Source organism: Colossoma macropomum, unplaced genomic scaffold, assembly GCF_904425465.1.
Source record: "Colossoma macropomum unplaced genomic scaffold, Colossoma_macropomum, whole genome shotgun sequence".
NCBI classification, from domain to species: Eukaryota; Metazoa; Chordata; class Actinopteri; order Characiformes; family Serrasalmidae; genus Colossoma; species Colossoma macropomum.
Window position 1 is genome coordinate 13,528,229 of NW_023494784.1, and position 14,064 is coordinate 13,542,292.

General features: G+C 40.7%; 1 long non-coding RNA gene across 1 annotated transcript in view; it reads left to right on the plus strand.

The window, feature by feature from the left end:
- The first annotated feature begins 954 nt into the window (after nt 1-954).
- The window catches only part of LOC118802610, a 55,567-nt gene continuing 42,457 nt past the window's right edge, over nt 955-14,064 (plus strand). The window contains exon 1 of the long non-coding RNA XR_005006801.1: nt 955-1,156. This is a non-coding gene — a long non-coding RNA (uncharacterized LOC118802610). The remainder of the gene's footprint in view (nt 1,157-14,064) is intronic.

Consider the following 14,064-nt stretch of genomic DNA (forward strand, 5'->3'; position numbering starts at 1 on the left):
TTAAAGGGCCCATATAATGCAAGATGAATTTTTGCTTTTTTTAAATAAATGTTCTTCTCCTGTTCCCCTGTTCTCCCATTGCCCCATTGTTCCCCATCCTTACATTCCCCTGTTCTCCTCTTGTTCCCCATTCTCTGTTCTCCCATCCTCTTATTCCCCATTTCTCTGTTCCGCTGTTCCCGTTCTCCTATTCCTTTTCCCTGTTGTCCCATTGTCCCTCTATACTCTATTCCCTGTTCTGTTTCCTTGATTCCGTGCTGTCCCATTCTCCCGTTCCTCTTTTCCTGAAATCCCATTCTCTTCCTCCATTCCCCTGTTCTCCCATTGTTCTCCCATTCCCCATTCTCTGTCCTCCTATTCTCCTGTTGTTCTCTTGTTCCCTATTCTCCTGTTCTCTGTTCTTTCATTCCCCTGTTCTGTTTGCCCTTTCTCCTATATCCCTGTTCTCCTGTAACCCCACTCTCCCGTTCCCCTCATTCTCCTATTCCCCATTCTTTCATTCTCCATTCTCCCGTTCACCTGTTCGCCTATTCTCCCATTTCCCTGTTCCCCCATTCCTTGGTTTCTCTGTTTCTCCATTCTTCCGGTCTCCCATTCTCCTTTTCCCCATTTCTCCATTCTCCCATTCCCCTGTTCACCTATTCCCCCATTCTACCTTTCCTCCATTTCTCTGTTCCCCTGTTCTTACATTCCCCATTCCCCATTCCCCGTTCTTCTGTTGTTCCCCTGTTCTCCCTTTCTCCCAATCTCCTGTTCCCCCATTCTCCCATTCCCCCATTCTTCGTTCCCCCATTCTCCCGTTCCTCCATTTGCCAATTCCCCCATCCTCCCGTTGTTCCCTTCATTTCCTGTTCCCCATTCTCTGTTTTCTCATTCTCCCATTGTTCCCCCATTCTCAGGACACGCCACAGGCAGGCCGAAGGCTGTATCTTTTGCTGGTGGAGCTGTGAGGGGGAGTCTGTCTGGTGAAGGTCTGCAGTCGGTGCTGGAGGACTCTGTCTCCCCAACCTTCAGCGCCACCGTCATCATAATTGTCATGGTCATCATGTCTGGCAGCGCCTACCTCTGCTTTCTGAAGTACATGTGCGCCGGGTGCTGCAAGCCCACACAGGTAGCACCCGTCACTCACCTGAACCCCAACAAGAACGAGAAACAGGTATGAGGACAAGAAGAGTCTGTGTTTACGCTAGTGGAGATTAGTACCACATTATTACCTCTAAGCTTGTGTGAAGTGCTGGATTGGTGGATGGAGATAAGGTGAGAAGGGGGTGGGGGGGTGGTTGGGGGGAGGGGTGGAGGCAGGGGTCAGTCTTTAATGAGGAGAATGTTTCATGTACTGGTTCAAGGTGCAGGTTGGGTCTGACCAGTGAAGGGGGGCTATAACTTACATACAGCAAATTAAAACATAAAACTGTAAAATATGCCTAGAATTACTATGATCATATTGGTATCTCATGTTTTACATTAGTATTAAAACACAAAACCAAATAGTATTATTAACAGTAATATTATCATACACATTCAGTACAAAGAATCAGTTTTGCTGACTTACAGTGGCAATTCCTTTTTTTTTCGATTGTGTCACTAAAATTCATCTGATCTACATGTTGCTAGAAATATTTTAGCAGAATACATGAATAATCATAAATATGATGAATTAAATGATCATAATGCATTGAAGAAATGATTCCAGGCCAGTTCTTATTTCTTTTTGTCTTTTTGCCTTGCTGACTTTAACTAAATAAGACATCATCTATTTTTGGTTTAATTAGTTTTAAAATTTTTTTAAATTGTATCTGACACCCCTTTGCAACTTGGCTATGTACTTTTTTCCCAACTATCTAACATATATTGAAAATATATGTTTGAAAAAAATCCCCTCATCCCCTCTGAATTAGATCAGCAGTGTGCAGGTGATTTTTTAAAATACAATTTCATGCAGTAGTTGTTGCTTTCAGAACAAAAGCTTGTATCTCCCGCATAGTAACTTTACAGGAGAAGGATTAAAAAGTTACATTTTTAATGGAAGTTAATGTAGGCTTTTTAGAGCTTTTCTATTAGCTCATTCATCACAAAGTTACCACACTAAATAAAGAGCAGCTGGCATGTCAAAGAATAATTTAGTGCAGTGGCAGTATGTTTTTAATTCTTATCATCTCACTTTTTGGTCATAGAATGTAAGAATTTGCCAAAGTAACATAATAGCATCTGTACAAAAATATGATCAATATCACTTAAAAGCTCCGCCCAATGACAGCTGGGATAGGCTCCAGCACCCCACCACGACCCAGAAGGATAAGTGGTTTAGATGATGTATGTATGTATGTATGTATGTATCACTTGAAAGCTTGTTTTATTGGTCTGATTATGTCTTGCTTTCAGTTTTTCCTTAATAAAAAAATGCTAAGCATTTATTGTAAAAGATAGCCTAGCTTAACAAAGAGACAGTTAGAAATATTGCAACCAAGATATACTGTAACTATTAGAGCTGGGCCTTCAGATGGCTCATAATTATCAAGATTGGGTCAAAAATGAAAAAAAAGAAACCTACATTATTGTTCCTTTCTGCCATGGGATTTTAGTAGTGCGCTAGTGCTGAGCTCTCATCAATTCACATGAACATTTTCTGGCTGATATTCAAAGCTTCAAAAAGACATTCCATGTTTTATTTAAAGTTTTTTACAGACATTAGTATTTATTTTACCTTGTAACAGTTTCACAGTGACTCTTTCATAAGAGCACTGAAGTTGGCTCAGACTCTGGCTCGTATTTAGTCAGTGGCATTTCTAGAACTTCCAGAAGGACTAGTGTGCTGTTTCTTTCTCTAAATTGGTTCCATTGTAAATCAAAGCGTTGATTCTTCTGCCACTTTCTAATTATGTTGGTAGCTAATCTAATGTGTAGGGCCTTCAGTCCAGCTCCTGAGGTCCGAACCAATATGAGGGCTTGGTTGGATCTACCTAGATACCATGGAGACAACAGTCCTGATTGGATCACTTTCAGTTGGATGTTTCAAAAATGTAACCCTTTTGTTTTCACCCAAAACGTATAAATAAAATAAAAATTGCAGGCATACTTTTTGTTTATTTCACGGAACTCATTAGGTCTTCGCTGAATGCAGATTTGCGCAGATTGATCGGCACCTGGCTCGGTACAATGTGTACCCGCTTTGTTGTCACTGAAACATCATAATGACACAGGTCGTGTTAGTCTCACAGGAGTGAGGCAGCTCAAATTTTCAGAACTGAGAGACGATTGCAGAACTCATTGGGTAGAAACTCCACAGCACAAGCATTGATGCATTGATGCCATTTTTTCAGACCGAGTACAAGCACATTTTTTAGTACTCGTCAATGCCAAGCCCGATACCATAATGAGTAACCTACTGAGAATTGAGTTGTTGTTAGCGTAAATGAGAGCAATGTACCTCAACAGTTAAATCATTAAAATGTAGCTGATGTTAAATGAAGTGCATTAGCTAGCTATGCTATATGACTTAACACTACCTTGGATTAAGTAGCACTGCAGTGAAGAAGATCGGGTTTTGTTTCATGTCAGAAAAGCACTTCTGTGCAGCTGTAGTTTTGCTCCTCATTGTTGTCTTCAACATAAGTCTCTGTAGCAAAGAGAAGCAGGAATCACATCGGCTAAAGCACCTGAGGCTAACGCATCCACAGCGCACTTGTGTGGAGTTTCTCAGAGTCTTTTGTTTGGCTGATTGAGCTGAAGTTAAACGTCCTCTAAAGCCAGACATACACTGTGCTATTTTAGAAGCATAGTGACTCGCACTGTACGTTTGAATAGTCTATCATGCAGACAAATTTATTTATTCACACTGTAGAAAAACGCTCAGTCCATGTTGCATTAAAACACAGCCTCTACAGACAGCTCTGTCTATTAACAATTTCAAATAAAGCTGTTCCATTAAAAATAACATGCTGCACACCAAATACAGAACAAACATGCTGAGAAACTGATTAGCGCTGCAAACACTGTGCATTTTAGCTAAAAGTCAGGCATGAATGTAAATGGTAGGACAGTACAGTATGCCGACAGCCTATTTAAAAAAAAAAAAATCGTCATATCATTTATACCTCGCTACTCTATTCAGTGAAACAGAGTAAGTTAGCATATATGGAGTTTAGTAGTAAATGTTGACTTTTTTTGCCTCTGTTTAGCTGGGCTACATCTCCAACCATATTGGGGAAGCAGTTGTGATTGTTTGTTTAAGCGGGATGTTTCATAGTGAAGGTCTGGCAGGAATCTGCCACGGTGGAATGTATAAAGTGACCAGTGGCTTTGGGTCCAGCTGTTACAGAGTCAGTAACACTTCTCTGTGTGAGCAGAGCCTCCGTTGCTGCATTTGCTCATTAGTGCAGCAGCACACACTTGGCTTACATCACATGGTATCAGATGGTATCAGTGAATTTGTATGATTATGAGTATGAGTAAATGAGCATGGTATCGGCCCAATACCAGTAGCGGTATTGATCCATCCCTACATCTAATCCAATAAAAACACAGGTTGTGTCTTGTAGTTCAGTTGTATTATAATCATCACAATTATATGATCTTAGCAAAATTCCCTTTTTCAGTCATTTTTAATCCCTTATTAAAACTGTGACAAAATGAAGGTTCATGATTCACAGTGTGTTGAACATGCAACCAACAGATTTTGTAGGTGTGCACTTTCTTTCCTCATAGGTCAGCCATCTGTGCTGCAGAGAGGCCTGTGAATCAGCCCAGTAGCCATGTTTGGTAGAATATGTGTGTGTATTCAGATTAAAATGTATTGATGAAAATTGTCCTGAAATGTACCCACAGTTGTTAGAATGTCTTGTAGGGTGGCAGGGTCAATATCCAGAATGAACCAGAATGCAGTACAAGCTATACTTACAGTGATATTGTTATTCTGAATATGACAGTATGCTGAAGAATTCATATATTTCTAATTATCACTGAGCATCTTATAAAATGTTGGATGGTGTTATATACTACATTATACATGTGTTGCGGCATAGAAACAGTTCATATCAGGCAGTTGTTATAAAGTAGTGTTACTAAATTGCCTTTTTCATTTAACCTGTTCATTGCTTTGGTATTGATTTTCTTGTCTTTCCTTTAAAAACAACACAATATGATAAACCACAAAAGTATCAGTGAGATTCTGAATGCTGTGACGCATTGTGCCTCTGATGTACTTTGTGCAACTGTGCAATAAAACATCTAGTGATGATGTGCTCGCCTTGTCTCCCTGGTGGAGGTCGGATATAGTATGTATTTAAGAGCTTCTGAAGACTTTCCTGAAGAGTTTGTGACTTTGCTACACAGATAAAGATTTATCACTCTGAAAACAATAGTCTTGTCACTTGGGCTGGAGGTTAGGGAGCCAGCCTTGTGACCGAAAGGTCACCAGTTCGATCCCCTGAGCCGAGAGGACATGACTGATGTGCCCTAGAGCAAGGCACCTAACCCCCCACTGCTCCCAGTGTGCTGACTGCCCCCTAGTGTGTGTGTTCACTAGTGTGCATGTATGTGGGAGTTTCACTGCACAGATGGGTAAAATGGTGATGTAGAAAAACTGCAGACTACTGATTGATTGGAGACAATTATGACTATCACCCTAAACACATGTGCTAACTTTAGCTACCAGATGAGCATATCTTGCTGCCATCACCCTCTTCTTAACAAAATTTGTTTCCTCATCACAGCAGTTTCATCTGGCATCGCTATGACAACCAGCTACTTTGAGGGGTACTATATCTGCAGTTCAAAATAATGTAGCTGGTACCAAAAGCAAGTAGAGTTGAGTTGAGCTGTACCATGCAGTGAAAAAGCACCATAAGATGTTTTCTACATGCACACAAATGTCTAAAGTTTACATTTATGGCATTTAGCAGATGCTCTTATCCAGAGCAACTTACAAAAGTGTTTTGCTGTTGACTCAGAGAATTTATCCTAGCTAGGACAAATAAATTAATTAGACTTCAAACTACCCTTCAGTTTAGACATGTCCAGAAAACAAAAGCCAGTGCCAGTACCTAGAACGCTGGATACAAAACACAAAATTAAGATAATAATAAGTGCTTGATAAATTTTCATTTAAGTGCTTCACATAAAGATGGTCTTCATTTGGTGTTTGAAGACAGCAAGAGACTCTGCTGTTCCAAAGGAAGTTCATTTCATCACCTGAGCACATCTTCCTCACTTACCTGGTCAATATTTCACCTGCCTAACATGAGCCTTCTCTGCCCTGCTCCACTCTGTTTGTGCCATGCAGCATGTGAATAAGTCTCCACTTTCTCATGTTGCCGGTCTTTTAGTGCTGTTTTTGTGCATGTAAACGGTCTGCAAAAGTCACAAAGCTTAAAGTACATGCCAGAGGGAGTAAATCTCTCCTCTCTCTCTCACAGTGGTGTTTACAGCTGCTCAGGAGAGAAGAAATCATTTGCAGACTGCAAGACAGGGGTTGGTTTGCTATGGTGGTTGACCAATCAGAACAGAGTGGACAAGCTGACCAAGCAAAGCACACTGGGCTATTCAGGAGGGGGGATTAAAGACACAGGAGCTCTACTAGAGCTTTTCCAACAGAGAGTGAATAGAGATTTACAGTATGAGAAAAATAATGTGGTTTTGGAACATTGAAGCTTGTCAATCTATTAATTAATAAAATTATGAACAATGAAAATGAGCATAATAGGTCTAATTTAATCCATGTAACTACTCACTCTCGGAACTGCTGCGTTTAAACTTCAGGACACCTCTCTCCCCACAGATTTATGAACTTTGCATCTCTGTAGATCCAGCGTGACAGTGAATTTGGTAATCTCCGCTATCCCCAGTATACATCACCAAATGTTTCTTCCAGCTCAACCTTGGATAAACTTAGACTGATGCTTGGGAATGTTAGGTCTCTGGCAAATATGACTTTTATTGTAAATGACTACTTTGTCTCTCATGAACTGAACTTTCTTTTGCACTTTTATTTGTGATCCATTTTTTTTTATCAGTGATATACAACAGGTATAACACTGCACATATGTACAACTTTGTAAAGTAGCCATTCATTGCTTTTCCAGTTACGCAATATTATCCTGGCAGCTGTAATTATACCAACTTTTAATAAATTAAATTCACCACTTGTTATATTTGCAGTTTCTGTTCTATCTGCAAGAAGGCAAAGGCAGGTTGCGGAGGTAACATAAGTCCCAACAATTTTTCCAACATTTCAAGTTTTACCCCAGAATGGATATGTTACTGAGTACTCCCAAATCATATGAAAAAAGGTGCCTATCCCTGTATGACATTTCCAGCACAAATCATTATCAACTATGCCCAATCTATAAAGTATGGATAGTGTCCAGTAGTACCTGTGTAAAATCTTATACTGAATGAATTTTCCTTTAACCTCTCTAATAATTCAACCTATGCTTGCCAGGATTCTGAGCCACACATCATCATCAATATTACAACCCAGATCTTTCTGCCATAGTCAAGTGAAGTCAAGTCACCTTTATTTCTATAGCACATTTAAAAGACAACAAGTGTTGGCCAAAGTGCTGCACAATAATACTAATCAAAACAATAATAACTAATCAAAACTTTACAATACATTGAACAAGGAGAAGAAATAAGAACATGCATACAAAACAAATTGAATAAAAAGCAATAAAACAAAAAGGGCAAAATAAAACAAAATGGAAGAGCTACACTGGCAAGACAGAACTAACCAAGACAGAACAGATTATAGAGTTCATAATCATTAAAAATACTTGAATGCCTGAGAAAATAGATGGGTTTTAAGATAATCTTAAAAACCTCTATTGTGGAGGATTCCTTTATGAAAAGCGGAAGACTGTTCCAGAATCTTGGGGCAGCTACAGAAAAGGCCCAGTCACTTTTAAGTCTCATCCGAGACCATGGAATGGCTAAGAGCAACTGGTTAGAAGATTGTAGAACTCATAAGGGTGGAATGGAAGCAGAGGAGGTCAGAGATATAGCTAGGAGCCAAGCCATGCAATGCTTTAAAAATGAATAATAAAACTTTAAATTCAATTCTATATTTTACTGGTAACCAGTGCAATGATGCAAGTACGGGGTGATGCTCTCCCTTTTCTTGGTACTAGTCAGGAGCCTAGCGGCCGCATTTTGGTCCAGCTGCAGACGTGACAACCCTGACTGACAGATTCCCAAGTACAGTGAATTGCAATAGTCAATACGAGAGGAAATAAAAGCATGAACAACAGTTTCCAGGTCCTTAAAAGACAGAATGCTTTTAATTTAAATATTTGCTTCTCAAACTTATGAGCCAAATCAAAGATAACACCAAGATGTCTTACGTGGCTATGTACATAAGATGATAAAGGCCCCAGATCATTAGCCATAGCTCAGTCGATTCCAGATTTCCAAAAATAATAACTTCTGTTTTGTCTTGGTTTAGGTTAAGAAAGTTCTTAGACATCTATCAGTTTATATCTCTCAGACAATCAAAGATAAGGTGCAGAGAGACATTTTTCCTGGTTTAATCAAGAAGTAGAGCTGTGTATCATCTGTATAACAGTGATAGGGGATTTTGTACTTCTGAAAAATGGACCCAAGAGGGAGCATGTATAAAGAGAACAGAATAGGGCCCAAAACAGATCCCTGAGGTTACCTTAAGAAGAGCAGACTCAGTACTGTGGTGTGCTCTAAAACCTGGTTGAAATATATCTTGGGTATTACGTATGTTTAGTTATGAAGAAAGCTGAATAAAGACATCCTTTTCCAAAACTTTTGACAAGAAAGGTAACTTAGAGATTGGTCTAAAATTGTTCAGGACGGATGAATCCAAGCCAGGCTTTTTTAAAAGAGGCTGAATGACAGCATGTTTAAAACAAGAAGGAACTACGCCATTGATGAGACTGCTATTTATTATGGACAAAATACTCGGACCAACAGACGACAGCACATCTTTAAAAATTGGTGTGGGAAGCTTATCCAGGGAGCAAGTGGTAGGCCTCATACTCATAACTACATCAGACAATGACACAGGCTCAGACTCATTAAGGAGAACAGAACTTGTAGGTAAACCAGAGGGGTCAAGGGCCGGAGATGAGATATGTGCTCTTATATTGTCAATTTTACGGATAAAAACCTCATAAAATCTTCACAACTGTCAGCAGTTGCCTCAGGTGTTGATGTAATGGTAGGATGCAGTACCTTGTTTATTGTATTAAAAAGAACTTTAGAACTGTGGGAATGTTTGGCCATTATGTTGGCAAAGTATTGTGATCTAGCAGCTTTCACCAGGCACTAACAGTTAGTTAAAGATTCTCAGAAATTTTGGTAGGAGACTTGAAGCTTGTCTTTTTTCCATTTCCGTTCTGCCTTCCTACATTGCTGTCTAAGTGCACGAATGTCATTATTGAGCCATGGCTGAGACTTTATTTTGTGTTTCCTGACTTTAAGCGGAGCAATTAAATCAATAGTATCGGCACATGTAAAATTTAACAAGGCAGTCAGCTCATCAATGATAGTACATTGAGGAGGACTCTCAATAATACAAACTAGAGGAGAAATTACATAGGCAGCTGAAAACTAACTGACTGCATGAGGCATAACAGGGCGTGTGCAATATGATGACAGAGTGCGTTTGAAAGAAGAATATGGGATGGCAACATCAAACAAGATAAGTCTGTGATCAGACAAACATGCATCTGCTATCTCTAAATTGCACACCATTCAGCGTTTCCTTTAGGAAATGCACTTTTCTAGTAACTATATTGTTATCCGACTTATATTATTCTTTTTAGTATTATTCTTATTTTTGTCCCGTAACTAGTCCCGCAGCTTTCGAGATATCAACACCGTTCCAACTCCAGATTGTCCAGCCTGATTGTGTGATGCGTGCTTGTTTGCAGCTTTTTGATCGGATGCACGGATTCCGTGTGGCAACGGAATTTTGCGGAATTTTTTCCCATAGAGAATGAATGGGGTGAACATTTGCATGCCAATCTAAGGTACTTCTGCTTGTCCGATTGACACCGTTTTTCATACACTATCTCAGGGCAGGCCCCCAAGCATGAATTCACTCTCGTTTTGACCCACACTCATCCATTTGTCGTTTTATTCCACCTTTCGTCTCTCTCATAGACTTACATTGAGCGGACTGTTGGCAGCATGCCAGACATGATGTCACAATGGCCCGTTAACTTACACACCCATCCAAACTCACGCACAGAGCCCAATGTCTCACCCGCTCCCAGCCTAATGCTCAGCAGTGTCAGCACACAATGATTTTTTTAAGGTGGAACTGCTTTTAAGGTGGAATTGCACTTAGCTAGCACAAGAACTAATTCACCGCCATACTGACCCGCACTCCTCTTTGTGTCATTTTTTCATCCCTCGTTCCTCTCATTGAGTCCCATTCATTTTCGCCATCGCTCAAACTCTATTGCTTCTTTGCCCGACGGCAAACAAACTACATATACTCACTCAGGGCAAGTCCCCAAGCTCTAATCCAAAGTCATTCTGACCCACACTCCTCTTTCTGTCGTTTTTTCATCCCTCTTTCCTCCCACATAGTCCCATTAATTTTCGCCACCACTCAAACTCTATCACTTCTTTGCCTGACAGTCACCAAAATGCATATACTTATTCAGGTCACACCTGCAAGGTCTATTCCATAGCCATACTGACCCGCACTCCTCTATTTTTTGTTTTTTCATCCCTTGTTCCTCCCATATAGTCCCATTAATTTTCGCCACCACTCAAGCTCTTACTTCTTTGCCTGACAGTCACTAAAATGCATGTACTCATTCAGGGCACGTCCCCAAGCTCTAATCCACAGCTGTCCTGACCCGCACTCATCTATTTGTCGTTTTCTCATCCCTCGTTCCTCCCATAGAGGCTCATTCATTTTTGCCACCACTCAAACTCTATTACTTCTTTGCCCGACCAAAATGCATGTACTCAGTGAGGGCACGTCCACAAGCTCTAATCCACAGCCATACTGACCCGCACTTCTCTATTTGTCGTTTTTTCATCCCTCATTCCTCCTACAGAGTCTCATTCATTTTTGCCACCACTCAAACTCCATTACTTCTTTGCCCGACAGTCACCAGAATGCATGTACTCATTCAGGCAGGTCCCCAAGCTCTAATCCACAGCTGTCCTGACCCGCACTCATCTATTTGTCGTTTTTTCATCCCTTGTTCCTCCCAAAGAATCCCATTCATTTTCGGCCAAACCATAGCCCTGACACCGTTTTTGATACACTATCTCAGGGCAGGCCCCCAAGCATAAATTCACTCTCGTTTTGACCTGCACTCATCCGTTTGTCGTTTTATTCCCTCTTTCATCTCTCTCATAGACTTACATTGAGCGGACTGTTGGCAGCATGCCAGACATGATGTCACTATGGCCCGTTAACTCACACACCCATCCAAACTCACACACGGAGCCCAATGTCTCACCCGCTCCCAGCCTAATGCTCAGCAGTGTCAGCACACATAATGATTTTTTTACGGTGGAACTGCTTTTAAGGTGGAATTGCACTTAGCTAGCACAAGAACGAATCCACCGCCATACTGACCTGCACTCCTCTTTGTGTCATTTTTTCATCCCTCGTTCCTCTCATTAAATCCCATTTATTTTCACCACCACTCAAACTCTTACTTCTTTGGCCAACACCCATCGAAATGCAAGTACTCACTCAGGGCACCGCTCCAAACTCTTATCCACAGCCATACTGACCCGCACTCCTCTATTTGTCGTTTTTTTCATCCTTCGTTCCTCCCGTAGAGCCCCTTTCATTTTACAACAACTCAAACTCTGTTACTTCTTTGCCCAGCACCCACCCAAATACAAGTACTCACTCAGGGAACCGCTGCAAACTCTTATCCACAGCCATACTGACCCGCAGTCCTCTATTTGTCGTTTTTTCATCCCTCGTTCCGCCCTTAGAGTCCCATTCATTTTTGCCACCACTCAAACTCTATTGCTTTTTAACCCGACAGCCACCAAAATGCATGTACTCACTCAGGGCACATCCCCAAGCTGTAATCCATAGCCATACTGACCCACACTCCTCTGTTTCTGATTTTTTCATCCCTCGTTCCTCCCTTAGAATCCCATTTATTTTCGGCCAAACAATAGATGTGTTTTTCCATTGTGCAACAGACACCGAACTGCATGGGCACATTCCCAAGCTCTGCTCCATATCCATACTGACTCACACTGATCTATTTGTCGTTTTTTCATCCCTCGTTCCTCCCATAGAGGAACCACTCTCACCACTCAAACTCTATTACTTCTTTGCCCGACAGTCACCAAAATTCATGTACTCACTCAGAGCAGGTCCCCAAGCTCTAATCCACCACTATACTGACCCGCACTCCGTTATTTGTCATTTTTTGATCCATCATTCCTCCCATAGAGTCCCATTCATTTTCGTCCGAACTCAAGCCCTATTAATAACTTTGCCCAAGAGCCACCAAAATTCAAGTACTCACTCAGGGCACAGCCCCAAGCTGTAATCCATAGCCATACTGACCTGCACTCATCTCTTTGTCGTTTTTTCATCCCTTGTTTCTCCCATAGAACCTCCTTCATTTTTGCCACCACTCAAACTCTTTCTTCTTTGCCTGACAGTCACCAAAATGCATGTACTCATTAAGGGCAGTTCCCCAAGCGCTATTCCACAGCCATGCTGACCCACACTCATGTATTTGTAATTTTTTTTTGGATCCCTCGTTCCTCCCTTAGAGTCCCATTCATTTTTGGCCAAACCATAACCCTGTTTTTCCATTGTGCAACAGACACCGAAATGCATGGGCACATTCCCAAGCTCTAATTCACAGCCACACTGACCCACACTCATCTATTTGTCGTTTTTTCATCCCTTGTTCCTCCCATAGAGTCCAATTTATTTTCTTTTGCAACAAAGCCCTAATCAGTCTTTTACTCAACAGCCACCAAAGTACATGTAATCATTCAGATCAGGTCTCCAAGCTCTAATCCACAGTTATACTGACCCACACTCCTCTTTTTGTCATTTTTAATCCCTCGTTCCTCTCCCATTCATTTTCGCCACCTCTCAAACTCTATTACTTCTTTGCCCGACAGTCACCAACATGCATGTACTCATTCAGGGAAGGTCCCCAAGCTCTAAACTATAGGCGCACTGACCCGCACTCCTCTATTTGTCATTTTTTTCATCCTTCGTTCCTCCCAAAGAGTCCCATTAATTTTTACCACCACTCAAATTCTATGACTTCTTTGCCCAACACCCACTAAAATGCAAGTACTCACTCCAAACTCTTATCCACCGCCTTACTGACCCACACTCCTCTATGAGTACTTTTTTCATCCCTCATTCATCCTACAGAATTCCATAGTAACCGCGGCGCAACCATTTCGCGTTTCCTTTAGGAAATGCACTTTTCTAGTTGTTTTTGAGATTCCCATATGTATCTCTAATGAACTGTTTAGATGTTCTATATAATACAATGCCTTATTTTCTTTAGCATTTTCTTTAATATTTTCTTACTTTCTCTAACATTAAAATTACTCTGAATAAACTTTGTAAATACTTCCAGAAATTCCTGCTGTCTCCACAGTTATATTTCTTTAAAAAATTGGAATAGGACATTAATATCCCATTTTCATAAAGATCACTAACAATCTTTATCCCTTTAGATTGCCATTGTTTCCAAAACACTGTTTGTTTACGTATTTGTATTTCAGAATTATGCCAAAATGAGGCCTATGGCTGCATGAAATGTGATACTTTAAAAGATTTATGAATTTTGCTCCACACATATTTTGTTTGAGGCAATATAGGATTTAAATGCCAGGTAAGGCCAGGCTTTGCTCTACAGTTACTCATTCTAACCTGGAATCAACCTGGCAACCAAGTGGTTCATCCTCACATCTGGAAGACCAAGGCCACATCTTTCTTTCACTTGGGGAATACATCTTAGGCATTCTAATTCTGGGCCTCTTGCCTTCCCAGAGAAAATCTTTAGTGATTTTGTCATATTGCTTAAAGACAGATTCTGGAATATTCATAGGGATCATCATGGA